The 25,151-nt window shown below is 46.5% G+C and overlaps 1 long non-coding RNA gene across 1 annotated transcript; it reads right to left on the bottom strand.

Annotated features, from left to right (window-relative positions):
• Nucleotides 1-867: 867 nt before the first annotated feature.
• On the bottom strand, nucleotides 868-24,942 carry LOC143925397 (uncharacterized). The gene is made up of 3 exons (XR_013261962.1): nucleotides 24,816-24,942; nucleotides 2,552-2,728; nucleotides 868-2,342 (listed from the first exon to the last, which is right to left on the bottom strand). It is a non-coding gene; the product is annotated as an uncharacterized LOC143925397 (long non-coding RNA).
• Nucleotides 24,943-25,151: the final 209 nt, after the last annotated feature.

The following is a 25,151-nucleotide window of genomic DNA, read 5'->3' as shown; positions in this document are numbered from 1 at the left end:
TACAGCGAGCGGCTATAGCCGCCGGCTGTATCACGGGAGCGCGCCCGCAGTGCTTCTCACCAATGCGAGGGAGCTCGCATTAACGTGAGAAGCACCTGTGGGAGGAAGCTGAGACAGCCACCGAGGGACCCCAGAAGAGCAGGTTCGGGGCCACTCTGTGCAAAACGAGCTGCACAGTGGAGGTAAGTATGACATGTTTGTTATTTTAAAAAAATAAAACATTTTACTTTACAACCCCTTTAATGAATGATACACTTAAAATCTGCAACGTTTTACATTTCAGCTTCTTATACAACAGTAGTGCGCCACCTAGTGTGATATGGCTAATATGCAGTCCCATTCATGTTTCTATGTTTGGTGACTATGCAGTTGAAAAAACGCCTGTTTTGAGTTGGTTAAAGCAGACCTCCACCCTAAAAACAGGAGATGCCACAATTGGCACCTTTCAGGGGGGAGGGGTGTGCAGATACCCGTATAATCCAGGTATCTGCACCCACTTCCAGGACAAGCTAGCCACAGCTAGCCGCAGATGCCTCACCCCCCATTGTGTTCTGGGAACACACAGTTCCCAGGACACAGCGGGGACGAGTGGAGACACGCAGCGCGACTCGCGCATGCGCAGTATGGAACCGGGCAGCGAAGCCGCAACACTTCACTTCCCGATTCCCTGACAGAGGATGGCGGTGGGGCAGCTGAGAGACGAGCGATTGCTCGTCATCTGCTGCCGACATCGCTGGACCCTGAAACAGGTGAGTGTCCATTTATTAAAAGTCAGCAGCTGCAGTATTTGTAGCTGCTGACTTTAAATATGTTTTTTAAAGGTGCAGCTCCTCTTTAACTAAAAAAGAAAAAAGAAAAAAAAAAAAGTGGACGAAAACAATGTAATTTTATTAAATCTGAAGATTATACAGTTACATAATATATAAGTATGCACGTGTCATACCTGACTGATCCCTGTGGAAGCTGGTAATCGCTGTAGTAGGCACCGATACTATACTGTTGGCCGCTAGCTTCCAGGTCCACAACACAGAAAGTTGCTCACTCAGGATGCGCACGAATGAAAGAACACTTTGCTTTTCTTAATAAATGCAAAGCATTTTCTGATTGGACATGGCGAGGTGAGGATTGTGCCATTACTACCATGCCTTTTCACCTTGTCCAATCAGAGAATGCTTTCCATTCATGAATAGAATGCAAAGTGTGTTCTCAATGGCAGCTATGCCAAGAAAGAACGCACTGGCAGATGTGTCAGCCTACTGCACAGCTTTCAGCTTCTGTGCTGCCCATCACAAAGACCTGCTCACTCATAGCAAAGGGTGGAGTACAGAGCTGGAGAGCCTGGATAGCGCACGGCTTTCTACCCCCAAATAAAAAAAAAAAAATTCAAAAACAGTGGTTGCCTGCCACCTTTTCTCCGGTAATCCCTCCACTGGTTTCTGGTAACCCAACAAATGAAATTCTAAAAACAACATACAAATCCATTCATAAATCTGCCCCCAGTGACATCACATCTTTGCTCTTCCCAAGAACTCCTGTTCTGTAGCTCCCTTGTCACCCTGTCCCATGCTTGCCTGCAGGACTTCACCAGAGCCTCTCCCATCCTCTGGAGCTCTCTACCCCAATCTGTCCCCGGCTGTCTCCTACTTTGTCCACCTTTAGATGATCCCTGAAAATTAATTTCTTCAAGGAAGCCTATTCCACCTCAACTAAGAACTGACCTACTCCTCACAGTTATTACCTTCGGTGTCACCTGTCCCTTCTGTTGAGATTGTAAGTTTGCATGAGCAGGGCCCTCCTAACCCACATGTTCAGCACTGTAATGTATAACAATTATAATAGTAATGCATGGGTTTCTTTTTTCCCCACAACTGTAAGTTGCACAGCCCAAAGCAAATGGTACAAATGGGTCCTAAGTGTTCAATCACTGAACCAAACTCTTTAGGGGGGTACATTCATTTTAGCTGTAAATCACACATACAAACACCATCTATAATGTTTTTTACAACAAATTTAAAGATCGCCAGCTCGCTCTTCTCAAAGTCAGTTCAGCAATTTTGTTCCATAATTGCTTCTTCTGTGTTTTCCTAGAAACCGAAATGCCACCAGCCCACACACTTCTCAATATCTCTAACTATCTGGAAACAAAAGCACATGACACAGTGGTGTGTTAGCTGCATACTGAACATTAGAGCTGTCTCCAATGTCTGTTCCCAGTCTTGCAAAGCCAGTTGTAGATTCATTTTCTTAATGAGAGCAGGAAGGAAGCCTGCAGAGCTGGCTGGGATTTTGTTCACGGCTTCCAAGGCTCCGGAGTAATTCTGCCGCAACGCGTAATAGTGGGCCTGAAACAGGAAGCACACGTGAGGCTTTATTATTATGTGTACATCTTATAAAAGGTACACACAGGCAACTATATGCCATTCATACTACCAAAAATCATTGAGTCAAATTAAAAATGATAAAACCTAATAGAAAAGCTGCTTAGCCACAAACCGTAAGCAATATTAAATACATTTGGTGATAAAAAATGATATTGTAATATTTTTAATACCTGGTTCAGACAATGGCAACAGCTCTTAAAGTGAATGTGGTTGATATAGGCTTCAAAAAAAGGGTGGGCTGCGGATCGCAGGGCATTCGCTATTTTTCACACTAAATCTCCTCCCCGCCAATCAGGAAGCGGGCCACCACCGACCGCCCGTGGGGGTTATAATTGTTTGCCACCGCCCTGAAAAAAAAAAAAAAAAAACAGCTGCCATTGATATAATGTATATGTATGTATATGTACACTACCGTTCAAAAGTTTGGGGTCACCCAAACAATTTTGTGTTTTCCATGAAAAGTCACACTTATTCACCACCATACGTTGTGAAATGAATAGAAAATAGAGTCAAGACATTGACAAGGTTAGAAATAATGATTTGTATTTTAAATAACATTGTTTTTACATCAAACTTTGCTTTCGTCAAAGAATCCTCCTTTTGCAGCAATTACAGCATTGCACACCTTTGGCATTCTAGCTGTTAATTTATTGAGGTAAGCTGGAGAAATTGCACCCCACGCTTCTAGAAGCAGCTCCCACAAGTTGGATTGGTTGGATGGGCACTTCTGGCGTACCATAAGGTCAAGCTGCTCCCACAACAGCTCAATGGGGTTCAGATCTGGTGACTGTGCTGGCCACTCCATTACCGATAGAATACCAGCTGCCTGCTTCTGCTGTAAATAGTTCTTGCACAATTTGGAGGTGTGTTTAGGGTCATTGTCCTGTTGTAGGATGAAATTGGCTCCAATCAAGCGCTGTCCACTGGGTATGGCATGGCGTTGCAAAATGGAGTGATAGCCTTCCTTATTCAGAATCCCTTTTACCCTGTACAAAGCTCCCACCTTACCAGCACCAAAGCAACCCCAGACCATCACATTACCTCCACCATGCTTAACAGATGGCGTCAGGCATTCTTCCAGCATCTTTTCATTTGTTCTGCGTCTCACAAACGTTCTTCTTTGTGATCCAAACACCTCAAACTTGGATTCAGCCGTCCACAACACTTTTTTCCAGTCTTCCTCTGTCCAATGTCTGTGTTCTTTTGCCCATCTTAATATTTTTCTTTTATTGGCCAGTCTCAGATATGGCTTTTTCTTTGCCACTCTGCCCTGAAGCCCAAAATCCCGCAGCCGCCTCTTCACTGTAGATGTTGACACTGGTGTTTTGCGGGTACTATTTAATGAAGATGCCAGTTGGGGACCTGTGAGGCGTCTGTTTCTCAAACTAGAGACTCTAATGTGCTTATCTTCTTGCTTAGTTGTGCAACGCGGCCTCCCACTTCTTTTTCTACTCTGGTTAGAGCCTGTTTGTGCTGTCCTCTGAAGGGAGTAGTACACACCGTTGTAGGAAATCTTCAATTTCTTTACAATTTCTTGCATGGAATAGCCTTCATTTCTAAAAACAAGAATAGACTGTCGAGTTTCAGATGAAAGTTCTCTTTTTCTGGCCATTTTGAGTGTTTAATTGACCCCACAAATGTGATGCTCCAGAAACTCAATCTGCTCACAGGAAGGTCAGTTTTGTAGCTTCTGGAAGGAGCTAGACTGTTTTTAGATGTGTGAACATGATTGCACAAGGGTTTGCTAATCATCAATTAGCCTTCTGAGCCAATGAGCAAACACATTGTACCATTAGAACACTGGAGTGATAGTTGCTGGAAATGGGCCTCTATACACCTATGTAGATATTGCACCAAAAACTAGACATTTGCAGTTAGAATAGTCATTTACCACATTAGCAATGTATAGAGTATATTTGTTTAAAGTTAGGACTAGTTTAAAGTTAGCTTCATTGAAAAGTACAGTGCTTTTCCTTCAAAAATAAGGACATTTCAATGTGACCCCAAACTTTTGAACGGTAGTGTATATATATATATATTTATGCATATTCTAATGTTTTATTATATGTTTTGATTTGTTCTAAATGTGAATAAAGTAAAACTAAAGCTAAAACGTATTTTTATCATTTTGGATAGAGCAAGGAAAGGTTATAACCCCAGTAAACTTTTTCTTGACATCTGTGTCCCATTGGGGAGATTTTGCTTCACTTCTTGTCCCATAGTCAAAGGAGGAAGTGAGAGGAAATCCCTCCACACTGAAGAAATCCCGGGCTGTCACCAGAACTGGTTTATTTCATTATTATTTTATTATGATTATTATTATGTTATTGATAATAACTGTAAACAGGACATATAGAGAGGACAAATCTCCGTAACGTGGGCACAGACTACAATAGAAACTGACAGGTGTTCTGATCCCTCTCGACTTTATCCACAACTATCCACAACTTTGCCTATAGGTTGTATTTTAACAGAGTGGGCTACCTGTGTCATTTGCAGCTTAGCAATGATTATGCCATTTTAATACTACCATTTTGACCACCGAGAGACATTGTTGACAGCAAATACAGGATATGGAATAAGCTATAGAGTGGGGTCTTGTCTGGGAGGAATTGAATAGAGAATGAGAGAGAGAATAGAGAATGACCTTGGTCCAGCAGTTGGTGGATCCTGCTTGTCAATACTGAGGCTAAATATTCCTCAAAGACTTGCAGAAGGAAAAATCTTTCCTGCAGCACTAGATACGCAATCTACTATAGCAAGGATCTACAAAATTTCTAAACAAAGGGCCATATTCAGACTTTAGGTGGGATGCATTGTGGCCAGTGGGAGTAGAAAAAGACTTTGCGTCGGTGACAAGTAAATCAATCAGCACTAGTGATGGACGAACTTCCGATGGGACGTTTCGCGAACGCGGACCGATAGTTTGCGAACCGGAACGTTCACGGCTTGCCCCATTGACTTCAATGGAAGGCGAACTTCGCAAACCTACAGGTCAAATTTGCAGCCACAAAATAATTAATAGCTGTGCAAACATAGTCCCACCACATGTCCAATGACATAACACATGCATGAGGTGAATCTGGGATCGACAACTACAAGCATTCTTTTTTTATATGGGAAATTGTTGTGACAATTCAGGACTATGGAGCGCATGAAGGCAATGGAGGAGAGGGAAGGTCAGGGACCAGGGTAGGCAAAGAAGAGGGTGCAGGAGATGATCACCAGCAGCGTGACATACAGCAATGACACCTGCACCGTGATAGAGTCATCTGACACCAGCACCGTGATAGAGAGCACTGACAGCAGCACCGTGACAGAGAGCACTGACATCAGCACTGACACCTGCACCGTAAGCAGCCCCAGGAGGAAGTCAGCATAGCACAGGGATGGTGGGAGCCCCTCATAATAAGCAGCCCCAGGAGGATGTCAGCATAGCACAGGGATGGTGGGAGCCCCACATAATGAGCATAGCACAGGGATGGTGGGAGCACCTCAAAATATGCACAGCAGAGGTACATCCCCAGGAGGAAGTCAGCAAAGCACAGGGATGGTGGGAGCCCCTCATAATAAGCAGCCCCAGGAGGATGTCAGCATAGCACAGGGATGGTGGGAGCCCCTCATAATAAGCAGCCCCAGGAGGATGTCAGCATAGCACAGGGATGGTGGGAGCCCCTCATAATGAGCATAGCACAGGGATGGTGGGAGCACCTCAAAATATGCACAGCAGAGGTACATCCCCAGGAGGAAGTCAGCAAAGCACAGGGATGGTGGGAGCCCCTCATAATATGCACAGCAGAGGTACAGCCCCAGGAGGATATCAGCACAGCACAGAGATGGTGGGAGCCCCTCATAATAAGCAGCCCTAGTAGAAATATGACACCGCTCAACCTCTTCAAAGAGGAGGGTACGGGCATATAGCACGGTGTGCTTTTTTTGGACAAGGAAGTGAGCCAAATGAAGAAATAAGGTCTCTGTGCTCGATTAAAAAAATTGTTTATAGACATATACATGGTCTACTGGTCACATGTGTTGAATTCCTCCGAGATCCATGCCTCATTTATTTTTAGAAATGTGAGGTAGTTAACACTGTCGTGAGCTTGGCGAGTACGCTTATCGGTCATGATCCCCCCTGCTGCGCTGAACGTCCTTTCGGACAGGACACTGGATGAGGGGCAAGCCAACAGTTCGATTGCAAATTGGGCAAGCTCTGGCCAGAGGTCAAGCCTGCCCACCCAGTAGTCCAGGGGTTCATCACTCCTCAGAAGTCCACATCGGCCGTTAACCCGATGTAGTCAGACACCTGACGGTCTAGGCGTTCCCTGATGCTGGATCCGGATGACACCTGTCGATGGGTCGGCTGAAAGAATGACCTCATATCCGAAGTCACCAACACATCTTCAAACCGGCCTCTTCTTGCAGGCGCTGTTGGATTGGTACCCGCAACTCCTTCTCTGGGAGTGGGAATTGCTCCTCTGCCAGCGCACGCAAAAGCAGAATGCAGCATTTCTCAAAGCAAGGCCTGGAAGTGCTGCATTCTGACAGCCCTCTGTGACAGCGGTAACATTTCCACCATTTTGTGTTTGTACCGGTGGTCTAAGTACATTGCCACCCAGTACTGGTCCTTGACCCTTATGCTTTTTATACAGGGGTCCCTATTAAAACACTGGAGCATGAAGGCCCCCATTTGCACTAAAGTGGAAGCGGTGTGGTGGCCTGGCTCCTGCTCATCATCCAGGATAATGTCGTCCTCTTCATTCTCCTCTCCCCATCCACGCACAACAGGGATCCCAGAAAGGTTTAAAGCATGCTCTTCTTGCTCCTCCTCATCCGCCCCGGCACCATCCTCCTCTGACTCCTCTTCAGACTCCTGTTGTTGACTTGTCTCAGATAGAGTAGCTCCCCCTGGGAATTCATCCAGCATTGCGACTTCCTCATCTTCCCGCTCCTGCTCCTCCACAGCTTGATAAATGACACGACGCAATGCACGCTCCATAAAGAAGGCATAAGGTACCATGTCACTGATGGCGCCATGGCTGCGACTGACCAGTTTGGTGATCTCCTCAAATGGGTGCAGAAGTCTCAGAAACCCCAGCTCCCCAGAACCTGTTCTGCCGCAGAGTTCATACAGGTAGACGTTAACTGCACGTTTCTGCTGGAGCAGCCTATCAAGCATATAGAAGGTTGAGTTCCATCGCGTCGGGCAATCGCAAATAAGACGTCTGACCGGCAGACTGTGTCGCCGCTGAATGTCAACAAGGTGAGCCATGGCCGCGTAAGATCTTCTAAAATGGGCCGAGATTTTCCTTGCCTGCCGCAAGATGTCCTGGACCCCAGGGTATTTGACAACGAATTGCTGCACGACCAAGTTTAAGACGTGTGCCATGCATGGTACGTGCGTAATTTTGCCCTGTTTCAATGCGCTAAGCAGATTGGCACCGTTGTCACACACCACTTTACCAACTGTCAAATTGAGCGGTGTTAGCCACTGATCTGCCTGTGAACGCAAAGCTGAAAGGAGTTCCGGGCCAGTGTGGCTCTTGGCTTCCAGGCACAACAGACGCAGCACGGCATGGCAACGTCTCACCTGGCATGTCGAATAGGTTCTGGGGAGCTTGGGCCTGCATGCAATCCGTGGCGGTAAAACCAAATCTACACGGGTGCCACCAGTTACATGCTTGACGGCCGTCAGAAGGTTCACCCAGTGGGCAGTAAAAGTGATATACCTTCCCTGCCCGTGTTTGCTAGTCCACGTGTCTGTGGTCAGATGTATCTTGGCACCGACACTGTGTGCCAGAGATACATTCACTTGCCGCTGAACATGGCCATATAGCTCTGGGATGCCCTTCTCTGAGAAATACTTCCTTCCTGGGACCTTCCATTGTGGTGTTCCAATGGCCACAAATTTTCGAAAGGCCTCCGAGTCCACCAGTTTATATGGCAGTAGTTGGCGGGCTATGAGTTCTGACAAGCCAGCCGTCAACCGTTGGGCAAGAGGGTTATCCGGCGTCATCATTTTTTTTACGCTCGAACATTAGGCCCACGGAAGCCTGCCTTTTTTGCAGAAAAACGTGAGCTTGGCGTGATGGAAGGTGGAGTGGAGGACAATTGTGAGGAGAAGGAGAAGTAGAAGACGAGGCTGGACGGTGAGAGCCTGGAGTGTGGCTTTGTGTGTTCCGTTGCTCCCACTGGGCTCGGTGATGGCTGCTCATGTGCCTTCTTAAGGCGGTCGTCCCTAGGTGAGTGTTGGGCTTACCGTGACTAATGCGTTGACTGCAAAGATTGCAGATGGCAACGCTATTGTCAGCAGCGGACACGTTAAAAAAAGCCCACACTGCGGAGCCATGTGCCTGGGAGCGCCAGATGTGACCGTACATGGTCGATGCCTCGCTCCTGATACATTAGCAGTCTGCTTTGTCCCTCCTGTGCAATGCAAGTTGTTCCTGCTTCTCCTCCCCATCTGCTCTTCCTCTCTTGTGGGCACCCACGTGACATCACTAGACACGTCATCATCGACATCACCTTCCCCACCGCTATAAGTAGAGATCTTGGAGTAGGCAGCAACACCGGGGACCAACCTCCTCCTTGGGCTGATCTGGGTACTGTTGTCAGACTGCTGAGTGGCGGTTGTTGCTACCTCCTCTTCCTGATCCAATACCAAGAGTGGCTGCGCATCAGAAATGTCTTGATATGGATCGGAAAATAATTCCTGTGACTGAAGCGGAAGGTATGTGGTGGTGGTGGTGGTGTTGGTGGTAGTGTCTTTGGGGGTGCACATTGCAGAGAGTGAAGAAGAGGGTGCAGATTGAGAGGATGAGGAGGGTGCAGAAGAGTAAGGCTGAGTGAGCCACTCAACCAAGTCTGGTGCGTCCTTTAAAGTAATTGAACGCACCTTCTGCAACTTCCCACATTGGCTCAAGCCTGTTGCTCCTGCCCTACCCCTACCACCCCTGTGGAAGGGCCTGCCTCTTCCTCTGCCTGCCATTTTTTAAATGACCCTGTGACAAAACTCTCAGTCCCTATACTGATAAAGGACTGCTGCAGAATAGGGCAGCAGTCAGCAGTAGTGCACCTCAACCCTATATATTGTGGACCTATACCAGTCCTTAAGGAATAGCAGACTGTACCTCACTCAACCCTATGTACTGTAGTACCCTATACCTTACCAGTCCTTATAAGGACCTTTGTGGAACTAGTAGGTTGTGAATGATTAGCAGACTGTACCTCAGTCCCTATACTGATAAAGGACTGCTGCAGTATAGGGCAGCAGTCAGCATTAGTGCACCTCAACCCTATATATTGTGGACCTATACCAGTCCTTAAGGAATAGCAGACTGTACCTCACTCAACCCTATGTACTGTAGTACCCTATACCTTACCAGTCCTTATAAGGACCTTTGTGGAACTAGTAGGTTGTGAATGATTAGCAGACTGTACCACAGTCCCTATACTGATAAAGGACTGCTGCAATATAGGGCAGCAGTCAGCAGTAGTGCACCTCAACCCTATATATTGTGGACCTATACCAGTCCTTAAGGAATAGCAGACTGTACCTCACTCAACCCTATGTACTGTAGTACCCTATACTTTACCAGTCCTTATAAGGACCTTTGTGGAACTAGTAGGTTGTGAATGATTAGCAGACTGTACCTCGGTCCCTATACTCATAAAGGACTACTGCAGCAGAAGGGCAGCAGTCAAGTATAATATTCTTTCTATATTTGGAAGAAAGAATATTATACGTGTACAAGCCTATTACCATACCAGTCCTGAAAAGAACCTTTGTGGACCTAATAGTAACAGCTACTGATTAAACTGACTGTCCCTCACTGCCACACACAGCTTCCTGCCTGTCCCTATTTAAACTGACAAAACACAGGCTGCTGGAACAATAACTTGAATAGCACTCAAAACTATATCCTGTACTACTTTACCATACCAGTCCTGAAAGGGACTTTTGTGGACCTAATAGTAACAGCTAATGATTAAACTGACTGTCCCTGCTGCACACAGCGTCCTGTCCCTCTCTCTACACTGACAAAAAGACAGGCTGCTGCAACAATCACTAGCACAGCAGTGCCTCAAACCTATATCCTGAACTACACCTAACACCTATACCATACCAGTCTTGAAAAGAACTTTTGTGGACCTAATAGCTAGCAATTTGGGTCACTGAAGTCTCTCCCTGCTCCACACAGCAACCTCTCCCTATAGTGACATACGAAAGAATGTAAAATGGCCGCCGGATCGGGTCTATTTATAAGTTAGGGGGAACGTCCAAGTGTCCATGTGCTGTAATGTCTCAATTGGCTGTCCTGTACCCCATGATGGATGTGTCATCATAGGTCAAAGTTCTTTTACACAGTAAACACGGAAGTCCGCCGGGAGAACGGCGGCAATAGTCCGCCGACTGGGCGGACCGCGAACAGCCGAAATTCGCCGCAAAACGACCGCCGGGCGAACCGTTCGGCCATCCCTATTGCTTACATAGGCATCTCCCCGCTCTGCCACTCCGTGACATGATCACGGGACCCGCGGGCACGATTATGGAGTACGTGGTGCATGCCCACAATGCTACGTCTTAAAGGGGACATATAGGTATGCCCATTTGCGCAGCCGTGCCATTGTGCGGTCGTACATCGTCGTGCGCTGGTCGGCACGTGGTTAAACAGGAATTTGCTGTTTGGATGATTGGATAATTGAAGTTAATATTCACACTATTTATTGTGTGAAGATTTTCAACTCCTTTAGTAAATCATTGATTCAGGATGTCAAGTATTGCACCAGCTATACACTCCAAAATAGTAAGTTGTGTCAATTTTGTAAATATAATTTCTAGAGCTCCTCATTTTAAAGTGGAATTACAGGCTTTAACTAACTAAGCCTAAAACTGCTCTCAACCCCATTCTAACTCTTAACTACTCTGTAGAAGGAGGGTGCTCTAGTCCTGTCATGTGATCTCCCCAATGGCTGAAATGCCTGGGTAGTAATTTCACCCTTATACCAAGTACACACAGATGGATTTTCCGACAGGAAATGTTGGATGCGAGCTTGTGGTCGGAAAGTCCAACCGTGTGTATGCTCCATCGAACATTTGCTGTCAGACTTTCCGCCAACAAATGTTGGCTAGCAGGTTCTCATATTTTCTGCCAACAAAACTTTGTTGTCGGAAAGTCCAATTGTGTGTACACAAGTCCATCGCACAAAAGTTCACGCATGCTCGGAATCAAGCAGAAGGAGCCACACTGGCTATTGAACTTCTTTTTTCTCGGCTCATCTTGTACGTCACCATGTTCCCACATTCAGAATTGTTGGCCAACATTTGTGTGACCGTGTGTATGCAAGACAAGTTTGAGCCAACAACTTTCGAACAAAAATCCACGGTTTTGTTGGCGGAAAGTCCGATCGTGTGTATGGGGCAATAGGCTTACTATAGGGGTATTCATTGATGGCAGTCCCTCCTTTCCCCCGAAGACACGGCTGGGATCCAATCACAGGACTGGGCAAGAGCACCCTGAGCATAGGTAAGTATAATCATCTTCCTTCTACAGAGTAATTAGAAAGGGGTGGGAGCTGTTTTAAAGTGGTTGTAAACCCTTAAGCCCCACACTATCAGTTTTTCTGCTGAGTTTTTCCTTCAGATTTACCAAAAACATATAATATGAGGTCAAACCTTAGCAGTTTCAATTTGTATGCAATCAGGCAGGCCCTTGCACTACATGGTTTTGTTAAACCTGAAGGAAAAACTCAGCAGAAAAACTGATAGTGTGTATGGGGCTTACAGACCAGTTAATCTAGGCTTACCTGTAGGTGCAAGAAATACCTCCTAAACCTACATGGTTTAGGACATGGGTGTCCAACCTGTGGCCCTCCAGCTGTTGCGGAACTAAACGTCCCATGAGGCATTGCAAGGCTAACAGTTGCAAGCATGGCTCTCAAAGGCAGAGGCATGATAGACTTGTAGTTTTGCAATAGCAGTGAGACCCGGAATAAAAGGAAGCAGAGACTAATGGAGGGCCGGGCATGACGAATGGGACAGTGAGTGGAGAAGGGGTTAGGTAGGAAGGAGAGAGGGAGGAGAGACGTGCAGGGGCAGTTAGGATTATGGGGACGAGCGATATAAAAAAGGAGGCGGGGCTTTGGGCAGGAAGTAGAGTGAGAAGAAAGAGCGAATGAGGAAAAGTTTAGCACCCACCGTCCCGTTATTAGGGGGATTGTGTTGTTTTGTGTGCTGTGTTGTGTTCTTCTCTTTTCAGGTTCTGGGAGATCGGGTCGTCATAGCAGTGTTATCGTGGCAGTGTCGTTGGTCTTGGTGGCAAGAAAACGGATGTGATGGAATGGTGGGGGGGGCTCATAGGTGGTATATGCCCCCTTTTGGTGTATCCCAGCAGAAGGGTAGGCTGGAATATGGGAATGGTTGCACTGCAGGAAAGAGGGTTGTCTCCGGGCTGATAAACGGCCGGAGGTAAAGTTGGTCCCGCAGTTTACTGGTGAAAAAGTGTTAAGTGGAAAAGGTGAAATTCGGGTGTCGGCAGACCAATAGACTGGGAGGGAAAATACTGTAGTGGAAAAGATTGTACATATGTTAATGAGGTTAATTTTATATTGGTTTTTAATATATTAGTTAATAAAAGGCTGCTATGGCCAGTTACACTCCAAACTCCTGTGTTGCTTATTTATTGAGTATAAAGGTAAAATAATGGAATAAAAGGGGAAAATGGGGGAGGTTTTAAAAAAGGGTGGAAGGAAGGATATCTGGAATACATTAGTCATGGAGGGCCACAGTTTGGAAACCCATGGTTTAGAAGATATTTGCAAAAGACAGGCACCGCTGTCTACGGCGCATGCACCGTAGACAGTGGCACGCAGGCGCACTGAGCGTGCCGTTGCTAACGGCGATCATGCCATTAGCAGCGGCTCCTGCATGCATGTGCAGGAGTGACGTCACCGCGGCTCCGGCCAATAACAGCGCCGCGATGCATAGTAGCCCATTATGCTTTACCTTTGCAGGGAAACAAAGAGGAAGTAAAACCCATCAGGGTTTACTTCCTCTTTAAGTGTAGTTATTTTGAGTCTGGAATTTCACTTTAACAAGCTTGCATGGATGAAGGAACATACTGATTTTCTCCCATGAACTGAACAAGAGAAATAAGACCATGGTTAGTTTTAGCTCCAAAAAATCTGACCTTTAGGTGATTGTGGACAAGTCTATTTTGTATGGAAACTAAAAATGATCTAGATCTGACCTTTTCTTGTGAGCATATAATAAAGCCATAAGAGAACACAGAGAAACATCTGATTTATCCTTTATCATTTCCTGGAAGAACTCTGACGCTTGATTTGTAGAACCCCAAATGAATAAAACATTTGAATACATTGAAACAAGTGAGGTTATTACAGTTAAGAGTTAGTGAGAATTTTCAGCTAAAACCAATTACCTTCCATTAACATCCCAAAAGCTCGGAAAAAGAGGAATACAAGATCATTAACATACTCCTTGAGAACTTCATTAGAGGAGGTTTGAACATGAGGAAAGTACTTTTCCTGGCAGTAGTAATTGATTAATGTCTAAAAAGAGGAAATAATTAGTAGAGTAATCTCCCTATGCAGATCCCTGGAAAATTGATTTATTCACATGCCTAACATTCCGAACAGTGGCAATTGGTGGTCAAAATTTTAGGGGGAGGGGGTGCAAAACAGACCTGGCCCCCTCACTCGCACCCCCCCAAGGGGCAGGCTCTTGCACTACATAGTATATGGCAGATCTATCTTGGATAGATATGGTGGGTGGATGCGGTGGATGGATGGGGTGGGTGGATGGATGTGATGGAATGGGTGGGTGGGTGGATGAGATGGAATGGAGGGGGTGGGTGGGTGTATGGATGCGAAAGGAATGGATGGGGTAGATGGGTGGATGGGTGCGATGGGGTGGATGGATGCGGTGGGGTGGGGTGGATGGATGGGTTGCGTTGAGTGGATGGATGGGGTGGGATGGATGGATGTATGGGTTGCGTTGGATGGATGGGGTGGATGGATGCAGCAAGAATGGAGATATTTAATTATCAAGGGATGGTAGATCTGCCTGTCAGTGTTCTGATCTATCACAGATCAGTGTACAGTTAAGGAAGCTTGTCTTCAGGGCCGATCGTTCACAAGCGCCTGGGAGCAGAAATATTTCTTGAAAAATAGAACCGGGGGCTATGGACTTTTTAGGCACCGTAGACAAGAATAACAATATTATAAATAAAATATTAAAATGTTATTGCTTTAAACATATATAATATTTATATATATATATTTTTATTAATAATATTGTTATTCTTGTCTACGGTGCATAAAAATTCCATAGCCCCCCCCCCCCGGTTCTATTTTTCATGTTATATTAGGACGTGGCACAGGACTACTTTTCATGTATCCACAGTACCACTCTGTGTTTTAGCACACATCTGCAATTTTATAGCAGAAATTTTTCTGGCGCCCCCGCATAGGCGTGGTCATCTTACTAACCCCTCCCCTCCCCAAAGGAATCTTTTTTACCCTGAGATCCTTCCACGATCTCTTAACAATAAGAAAATACAGGAAGAGAAGCGGAGTACTCTAATGGGACCTGGAGGGAGGTCTCTCTGATGGACACAGAGAGGGCCACTGTTAGAAAGAGCCCCCACCAGGCCCCATTAGAGACTACAATGGGGTCTAATGGATCCTGGAGGTGGGTTGATCTAACAGAGGTCTTCTCTGTGACCGTTGGAGAGTCTCTGATAGAAAGAGCCCCCTCCTGAGAGATTATAATAGAGTGTCGCTGAACAATAGTAAAAATAAACAACATTATATTAACCACTTGACCACTGGGCACTTAAACACCCTTAATAACCAGACCAATTTTCAGCTTTCGGTGCTCTCACATTTTGAATGACAATTACTCAGTCATGCAACACTGGACCTATATGAAATTTTTGTCCTTTTTTCACACAAATAGAGCTTTCTTTTGGTGGTATTTAATCACCGCTCGTTTTTTTTTTTTTTTTTGCTATAAAAGAAAAAAGACCGAAAATTCTGTAAAAAAAAGATTTTTTTTTCGTTTCTGTTATAAAATTTTGCAGATTAGTAATTTTTCTTCATAAATTTTGGCCAAAATGTATACTACTACATATCTTTGGTAAAAATAAGTACAAATTGGTGGATATTATTTGGTCATTGTGAAAGTTATAGAGTCCACAAGCTATGGTGCCAATATCTGAAAATTGATCACACCTGAAGTACTGACGGCCTATTTCAATTCTTGAGACCCTAACATGCCATAAAGGTACAAATACCCCCCAAATGACCCATAGTTGCCAACTGTCCCGAATTTCCAGGGACATTCCCGGGATTAGGACATTTGTCCCGATTAAATTTTCTCCCGGGAAATGTCCCGGGAAATTTGGTTTGTCCCGTTTTTCATCGCTGCCGGCCACTAGTGGTCCACGCCCGGCGGAGACAATGTCTCTGCCAGCAGCCATTTTAAAGAAGACCAGAAGCTGGTCTTCAATAGAGCTCAGATGCTGCGGCTCCGCCCACCCCCGCTGCCAGTGTCTGCCAAGTGCAGTGTGGGTGGCACCGCAGTTCAAAGTCATTCCATGTGGCAACGACGGCTTGCCGCATCTGGAGGACAGGAGATCATGTCGGGCCAGTCTGTGTATGTGGGGGCCAGTCTGGAGATGTGGAGGCCAGTCTGTGGCAATTTTTCGAACGCGTTTTTTTTGGAGAAAAAAAACTGTTTTGTGCTTAAAAAAAACAGTAAAGTTAGCCCAATTTTTGCATAATGTGAAAGATGAAGTTATGCTGAGTAAATAGATACCTAACATGTCACCCTTCAAAATTGCACACGCCCATGGAATGGCGCCAGACATCGCTACTTAAAAATCCCCATAGGTGACGCTTGAAATTTTTTTACTGGTTACTTTTTTTGAGTTACAGAGGAGGTCTAGGGCTAGAATTATTGCTCCCGCTCTAGCGTTCGCAGTGATACCTCACATGTGTGGTTTGAACATCGTTTTCATATGTGGGCAGGACTTACGTATGCGTTCGCTTCTGCATGCGAGCACATGGAGACAGGGGCACTTTAAAAAAAAAAATGTATTGTTCATTTTACTTTATCTATTTTAGTTTGACATTTTTTTCCCCAAAAATATTTTTTTGATCACTTTTATTCCTAATACAAGGAATGTAAACATCCCTTGTAATAGGAATATGGCATGACAGGTCCTCTTTACAGTGAGATATGGGGTCAATAAGACCCCGCATCTCATCACCTCTAGGCTGGGAAGCCTGAAATAAAAAAAAAAAAAAAGATTCTGGATTTGATCGTATTGACGAGTCGGTAGAAACACTGGAGGGCTGGGGGGGGGGGGGGGGTGGGGGTGTCTATGGCTGGGTATTGCAGAGTATCTCTGAGTATGGCTGGATATCTCTGAGTATGGCTGGGTATGGCAATTCATGGCAGAGTATTGGCAGGGTATTGCAGAGTAAGGGCTGGTATTGCAGAGTATTGGCTGGTCTTGCAGAATATTGGCGGGTCTTGCAGAGTATTGGTGGGTATTGCAGAGTATTGGCAGGGTATTGTGTATTGGCAGGGTATTGCAGAGTATTGGCAGGGTATTGCAGAGTATTGTCCGGTATTGCAGAGTATTGGCTGGTATTGCAGTGTATTGGCGGGTATTGCAGAGTATTGCCAGGGAATTGAGGGGTTAAATTCGGTGGGCAGCGATGTGGGCACTGCAGCTGCAGCCCACAGCACTGCTGACACCGATCTTTTCCCCCTCCGCTGTACTGATCGGTACAGAGAGGGGAGGGAGGAACCGGCGTCATAACATGACGCTGGTTTGTTTACAAGTGATCACTCCGTCATTTGACGGAGTCATGACGTGGTAAACGGCCTCGATGAGCGGCCATTTACCGTGATCCGTGATGCGCCGGGTCCTGTGGACCCAGCAGTCACGGATGCTCTCGAGTGCACGCCCCAGGGGGCGCGTGAGAGCGGAATTCTGGGAGCACGTCATATGACGACCTCTCAGAGTTAAGAAACCGCCCTGTAGCCGTCATTCGGCTATGGGGCGTTGTTGTTAAGTGGTTAATATTTGATGCCCAGGCCCAGCCCTAGAAGACTTCAATTACCTTAATGTATACTGGGGCTGGCTACTGTGGCCTGGCTGCTACTGCCTGGAATCTGGCTGGTCTCATATCTTAAGGCAGTTCTTTGCCTGGTTCCACTTCAGAGCCCTTCAACTAAAGAGCTTGTCCAGATAAGATAGCTTACTGTTTTCCTGGACAAGGAACTTTGTCTCACCCCTGTTTTGGTGGCTGCAATCTCCAGTGTTAACCCTGGGTAGATTATTCCTCCCTCACAATTATGCAGTTCTCACCACAGAAGTAAGTCTCTGCGGCTAGAAAGTCTGACAGTGTCACTGTGGTTGTGTACAGGAATAGTGCCCCATCTTTGGCATCAATGGAAGGAATAGTGCTCCATCATTGGTGTCAGTGGAAGGAATAGTGCTCCATCATTGGTGTCAGTGGGAGGAATAGTGCCCCATCATTGGTGTCAGTGGGAGGGATAGTGCCAAATCATTGGTGTCAGTGGGAGGGATAGTGCTCCATCACTGGTGTCAGTGGGAGGAATAGTACCTCATCATTGGTGTCAGTGGGAGGAATAGTGCCCCATCATTGGTGTCAGTGGGAGGAATAGTGCCCCATCATTGGTAGCAATGGAAGGAATAGTGTCCCATCATTGGTGTCAGTGGGAAGAATAGTGCCCCATCATTGGTGTCAGTGGGAGGAATAGTGTCCCATCATTGGTGTCAGTGGGAGGAATAGTGCCCCATTATTGGTATCAGTGGGAGGAATAGTTTCCTATCGTTTCTATCAATGGGAGAAATATTGCCCCATCTGTGGGTGTCAGTGAACAGACCAGGGCTCCATTGTCGGTGTCAGTAGCAGGAACAATGCCCCACTGTTGCTGACAGTGGGAGAAAAAATGCCCCAGGCCTGGAAAAAAAGCAAGCAAAGGGCCACAGTTTGGATACCACTGCTCTAGAAAAAACAGCTGAGCCACATACACATTGTAAAGACTTACTATACTCAGGGCTGTATCTTGCTCCCCCAATCTTCTGCCTCTTCTTTCTGATACCATGACTAGTGACATAGCGTGGGTTGTCAGTGCCCAGGGCAAGGCACGTAATTTGCGCTCCCTAACCTGCGCACTCCCCGAGTCCCTTCCTACAATAGTACTGACCAGCCTGATTCCAACACTGACCACTTCACTAACCTATCCAATTCCTATACTGGCCACTACACAGAGTCACTGACCTACCTGTTCACTACCCTGACCTTCCTGATTCCTGCACTGCCCCTTACGCTGACCTACCTGATTCCTATACTGATCACTACACTGACCTACCTGATTTCAACACTGACCTGATTCCTACACCGATCAGTACACAGACCTACCTGACCACTATAATAAACTATCTGATTCCTTTACTGACCACTACACTAACCTACCTGATTCCTATTCTGGCCACTACAGAGAGTCACGGATTTACCTGTCCACTACCCTGACCACTACACTGACCACTTCACTACCTGATTCCTACACTGCCCCTTACACTGACCTATCTGATTCCTATACTGACCACTACACTGACCTATTTGATTCTAACACTGATCTATCTAATTGCTACACCAACCACTACACTGACTTACCTATCCACTGCACTGACCTACCTGACTATTACACTAAGCTGATAACTATAATGACCACTAAACAGACCTACCTGATTCCAACACTGACATATCTGACTCCTACACTGACCTACCTGTCCATTGCACTAACCTACCCAATTCCTATACTGGCCATTACTCTGAGTCACTGACCTACCTGTCCACTACCCTGACCTACCTGATTCCTACACTGACCCTTACAGTGACCTACCTGATTCCTACACTGACAACGACACTAACCTACCTGATTCCTATACTGACCACTACACTAACCACCCTACAATATTCCTATACTGACCACTACACTGACTTACCTACAATATTCCTATACTGACCACTACACTACACTGACCTACCTACAATATTCCTATACTGACCACTACACAGCGTGACCACCTGCTTTTCTTCTTCTTTGCAGACTCTTTCACACTGCCAGACTGGCTGCCACAATGGGGGAAATGTATCTGGTCCGGAGAAGACAGTGGCAGCTCACAATGAAGTGGAGACGGGACTCCAGGAGCAACCCTGCCGCTGCACATGACCCCATTCGCCCTTGTGTGTCACTTTGTGGGCTTTGTCATTCCTAATTTCTATTTCATGTATCCCTGTGCTCCAGGCCGCCATGTTTAGTCTCAGGCTGGGCGGCCAGAGTGCAGGGACACATGAAATGAATAAATGAAATACTTTTATAGCGCACAATGTGAACTGAATCGCCTTTAGGCGCTGTGGCGAGCTTTGATCATCTGCTAAAAAGGAAGGTCTTGAGTTTTTTCCTAAAAGCCAGGTGATTTTCTTCCAGGCGGATGTGGATTGGTAGAGCATTCCCTAGTCGAGGCCCTTGGACAGCGAATCTCCGATCACCCTTGGATTTATACCGGGCTTTGGGCACGAGGAGGAGGTTTTTGTTGGCTGATCGAAGACTGTGGTTTGGTGTGTAATGATTTATTTTCTCCATTAGGTATTGCGGAGCTTCCCTATGCACGCATTTGTGGGTGAGGCAAAGGGTCTTAAACGTGATCCGATTTTTTACGGTTAGTCAATGTAAGCTCCTCAGCGAAGGAGAGATGGATTCCCATTGTTTTTTTCCTGTTATCAGCCTTGCCGCCGTGTTTTGGATCAGTTGTAATCATGCAAGTTGATATTGTGGTAATCCTATGTAAAGCGAATTTCCGTAGTCCAGTCGTGAATTAATGATTGTTCCAACTACCACTGCTTTGTCATTCTTTGGGATAAAAGGGATGAGTCTGCGAAGCATGCGCAGCAGATGGTGAGATCCACCGACTACTGCTCCTATTTGTGCATCCTTTGACATTTGTGCATCTAAAATAACCCCAAGACTCTTGGCTTTGGTCTTTGGGGAGATAGTCTGCCCAAAGACGGTTGGTGGAGACCAGGAGGTTTTGGTTGCGGGCTTATGATTTGGGTGTAAGATAAGAAGCTCTGTCTTTGATTCATTCAGCTGGAGGGAGTTAGTGGTCATCCAGTCCTCTATTGATTTGAGGCAGTTTTCTAGTTGTTGTTGGTGATCTTTTTTTCCATTGATCCGGAAATAAAGTTGACTGTCGTCAGCGTAAGAGTGGAAGCAGAGATCTGAGCATCTGATGATTTGAAGGAGTGGGCGAATGTAAATGTTGAAGAGAACGGGTGACAAAGGAGAGCCTTGAGGGACTCCGCAGGTGACTGCCTGAGTTTCGAAGAGGAATTTTCCTAGTTTCACTGTCTGTGACCGATTTCCTAGGAAGGACGCGAACCATTGGAGATCTATGTCTTGGACTCCGGCTACTTCTGTGAGGCGGACGAGCAGAGTATTGTGATCTACTGTATCAAACGCTGCACTTAGGTCTAGCAGTACGAGGAGACACGGCTCTCCGTCATCTGCTGCTTCGAGGGCGTCATCCCAAATCTTGAGGAGTGCTGTTTCTTCTTAAGGCGAAATAGAAATTAGGAGGACAAAGCCGAGCGTGACACACATTGGCGTGGAATTTCGCCCCCCAAATGTTGCTCCTGGGGCCACGTTCTTGCATGTCAGATCACTCCTGTCCTGCCTGCCGAAGTCAGTTATTTGGAGACTGTACTTTGAAGCACGAGGAATCGCTGGCCATTTCCGGATTGAGGTACCTCCCCCACTTGCGCCACTGCTCGCCCCCCTCCTCCATTGTTATGGGATAAGATTGGAAGGCTTCTGTGTGTGCTACTGGGAGAGCAGTGCTGTCACTGGGCTTGGAGACAGAGGAACCGAGCTCCTGTGTTTACAAGTGTCAGGTGTGAGCAGCAAGCACAGGGCTGGCACCGGCGGATTGATATAGCTGGAGATCACGGCACCCAGTGTTCTCTCTGCTCCGCCCACCCCTCCAGGCTCCAGACCAGGGGCGCACATAGAGCATTTGGCACCCGGGCAGATCCTATATCTTGCACCACTCCCCCCACATTGAAATGTAAAAACACCCCACTGTGCCCCCTGCATCCTTCAATATCTCTTCATCACTACTGTGTACCCCCTCTCCACAACTGCACTTCTGGACCCATTTACATTACACAGCACCCTGCTTCACTAGACCCCTTTACATTACACAGCACCCTGCATCTCTGGACCCCTTTACATTACACAGCACCCTACACTTCTGGACCCCTTTACATTAAACAGCACCCTGCATTTCTGGACCACTTTACAAATACACAGCACCCTGTATCACTGGACCCCTTTACATTACACAGCACCCTGCATCACTGGACCCCTTTACATTACACAGCACCCTGCATCAATGGACCTCTTTATATTACACAGCACCCAGCATCACCAGACCCCTTTACATTACACAGCACTCAGCATCACCAGACCCCTTTACATTACACAGCACCCTGCACTTACAGACCCCCCCATTCAGCACAGACCCCCCTTCAGCACAGACACCCCCCTTCAGCACAGACACCCCCCCTTCAGCACAGCCCCCTGGCCTGGTGCCCCCTATGGACAGGCCGCCACTGATTCCAAATGTCTTTACACTCACATTATGAACATCTGTATTCGAATATATTGAAGCTGAACTCCAGATATGGATTTTATTGCATAGTTAGGCCCCTTTCACACTGGGGCGGTTTTCAGACGCTAAAGCGCTAAAAATTGCGCCTGTGTAGCGCCTGAAAAAACCGGCCCCTTTCACTCCAGTGTGAAAGCCGGAGGGCTTTCACACTGGAGCAGTGCGCTAGCAGGACGGTGAAAAATAGTAACTTTTCCCAACCGAAAAATTGAGAGCATGCTCTAAATTTTTTGCTGGCTGTAACTCCGCCAGCAAAAGACCGATGGAGCATACACATGTAACAACAAAGTCTGGGGAATGCCCAGGGAAAAAACCAAAGCCTACTTACCACCAGCTCGCAGACAAACAAATTAACCTGTCTAACAGTATGCTTTAAAAACAGGGGTTTAGTCCGCACGCATTTGCAAACGCATGCGTGAGCCACAGAGCCAAGGCACCCTGGTATCTGTGGTCCTAACACTAACATAGTGTCCCCACAGTGGAGGCACATGCATTCTGATGGTTAGATGAGGGCAGGTGGACTGAAGGGGAGCCACCCCTCCTTAAAGGTACAGGAACACACCAAACACCCAGCAAGAGCACAATGGCAGCAAAGGTGTTGGTGCATTGCTGGACCAATGCAAACACTACCGTGTTATCAAGAACTTGCCCACCGCCCTCATCTATAGCTGGCTATCGCAGTAAGTGGCTTTGGAAGGCTAAACAACAGGTAACAACAAAGTCTGGGGAATGCCCAGGGAAAAAACCAAAGCCTACTTACCACCAGCTCGCAGACAACCAAATTAACCTGTCTAACAGTATGCGTTAAAAACAGGGGTTTAGTCCGCACGCATTTGCAAACGCATGCGTGAGCCACAGAGCCACGTCAAGGCACCCTGGTATCTGTGGTCCTAACACTAACATAGTGTCCCCACAGTGGAGGCACATGCATTCTGATGGTTAGATGAGGGCAGGTGGACTGAAGGGGAGCCACCCCTCCTTAAAGGTACAGGAACACACCAAACACCCAGCAAGAGCACAATGGCAGCAAAGGTGTTGGTGCATTGCTGGAGCATACACATGGTTGCATTTTCGACTAAAGACTCTCATCGGCCGAAATTCTGATCATGTGTACGCAGCATAAGAATTAATTTTTCCCACCCCATGGTGTACTCTAAAACAGCGGTCACCAACCAGTGGAGAAAATTGCTTCCAGCGTTGTTCTCAATGCGCGCTGAAAGTCAATACTATCAGGGGGCATTGATACCCGATGCCTCATCTGTAGTTTTAGCTCCTGTGTACCCAGCGGGAGGCGCCGAGAATAGTGCAGAGAGTGAGACTTGAAGAAGGAGGGGACTTCCAATGGCAGCGCTGATCACAGACTGTGAGAGGGAGCATGGCTGGATGAGGAGGTGAGATCCAAAGATGAGGTCTGCGTAAGGCAGCAATGTGATACGGGGTGGGGGGGGGGGTGGCAGACAGCCAGAGCATTGTGTGTATAAGGCAGCAATGTGATCCAGAGGGGGTTGGGGCAGGGAGCTGGAGCTGGAGAATTGTGTGTATAGGGCAGCAATGTGATCCAGAAGGAGGGGGGCAGAGAGCTGGTGCATTGTGTGTATAAGGCAGCAATGTGATACAGAGGGAGAGGGGCAGAGAGCCAGAGCAATGTAGCATTGTGTGTATAAGGCAGCAATGTGATCAGGGGGGGGGGGGCAGAGAGCTGGAGCATTGTGTGTATAAGGCAGCAATGTGATCCAGATGGAGGGGGCAGAGAACTGGAGCATTGTGTGTATAAGGCAGCAATGTGATCCAGAGGGAGGGGGGCAGAGAGCTGGAGCATTGTGTGTATAAGGCAGCAATGTGATCCAGATGGAGGGGGCAGAGAACTGGAGCATTGTGTGTATAAGGCAGCAATGTGATCCAGAGGGAGGGGGGCAGAGAGCTGGAGCATTGTGTGAATAAGGCATGGAAAATTAGTGGTCCACGAGATTCAATATTGTGAATTTAGTGGTCTGTGAGGTCCACAAAGTTGGCAACCAATTACATAAGTGGTGACAAAAGTCTCTTTGTGGCCCTGATAGAGGCATAGTAGTGTGGTAGGCTGCTCACACAAAGAAAGTCAAACTGTGGCTTTACCTCGTAGATCTATGACTATGACACCATAACAGCATCTTCAGGTTCAGCATTCGGAAGGAAGGACAAAATACAACTTGATAAAGGAGGTATGTCAGCCAAACTATGCAGACAGTAATAAAATATTTACTGTATTACAGCTATTTTCTGCTATAACCCAACTACTGGCTGCTTTGCAGGTGTCCTATGATACTTTACTGGTGAAACAAGAAGTAGCATGTGTTTGCAAATTGTATTAGTCATTTTCAGATAACAATGTGAAGGATTGGCCTGTAAAGCATGACCAGGCAAGTAATCTGCTTGACCTCAAAGCACATTCTTCAGACATACTGTCAGACGTGCAAGTTCGGAGGTCAATTCATGTCAGTGACACAAGCCACAGGAGAAATTCTCCACTAACGAAGGCACATGTAGACCATCAGAAAGTAAGATTACAAAATAAAGTTTTAGAGGATAGCTGTTTAAACAAATAACTATGAAGCCATCAAATAGGATCAATTGCAACCTGATTTTCAGTTTCAATTTTTACCTTTCATTTTTGTCCACCATTCTCCTTATTCCTTTTTCCTATATTCTTCCAAATGTCTGTGACCTGATGGGTCATCCCCTGCTCTGAGCTATTACTTGGCCTGGACAGCCCATCCCAGCTTAAAACAATTCTGATCCGGCAGGACGTCAGATTATCACTTTAAAATGAGGAGCTGTTGAAATCTCTAAATACAACTAGTTGCTACTTGCCAACACCATTCCCCCCCATCCTCTGCAGTGACAGAGCTGAGCATTAATATGTAGTACAGGGTCTGAAACCGAGAAAATATTTGTGGCTACGCTCATTCTCCAGTCCTCACTACATTCATGGTGATTG

The sequence above is a fragment of the Lithobates pipiens genome, unplaced genomic scaffold (assembly GCF_037356315.1).
Source record: "Lithobates pipiens isolate NorthernLeopardFrog02 unplaced genomic scaffold, aLitPip1_a1.2 Scaffold_22, whole genome shotgun sequence".
NCBI classification, from domain to species: domain Eukaryota; kingdom Metazoa; phylum Chordata; class Amphibia; order Anura; family Ranidae; genus Lithobates; species Lithobates pipiens.
Note: the sequence above shows the minus strand (reverse complement) of the source record. Positions and strands in the feature narration are given on the sequence as shown.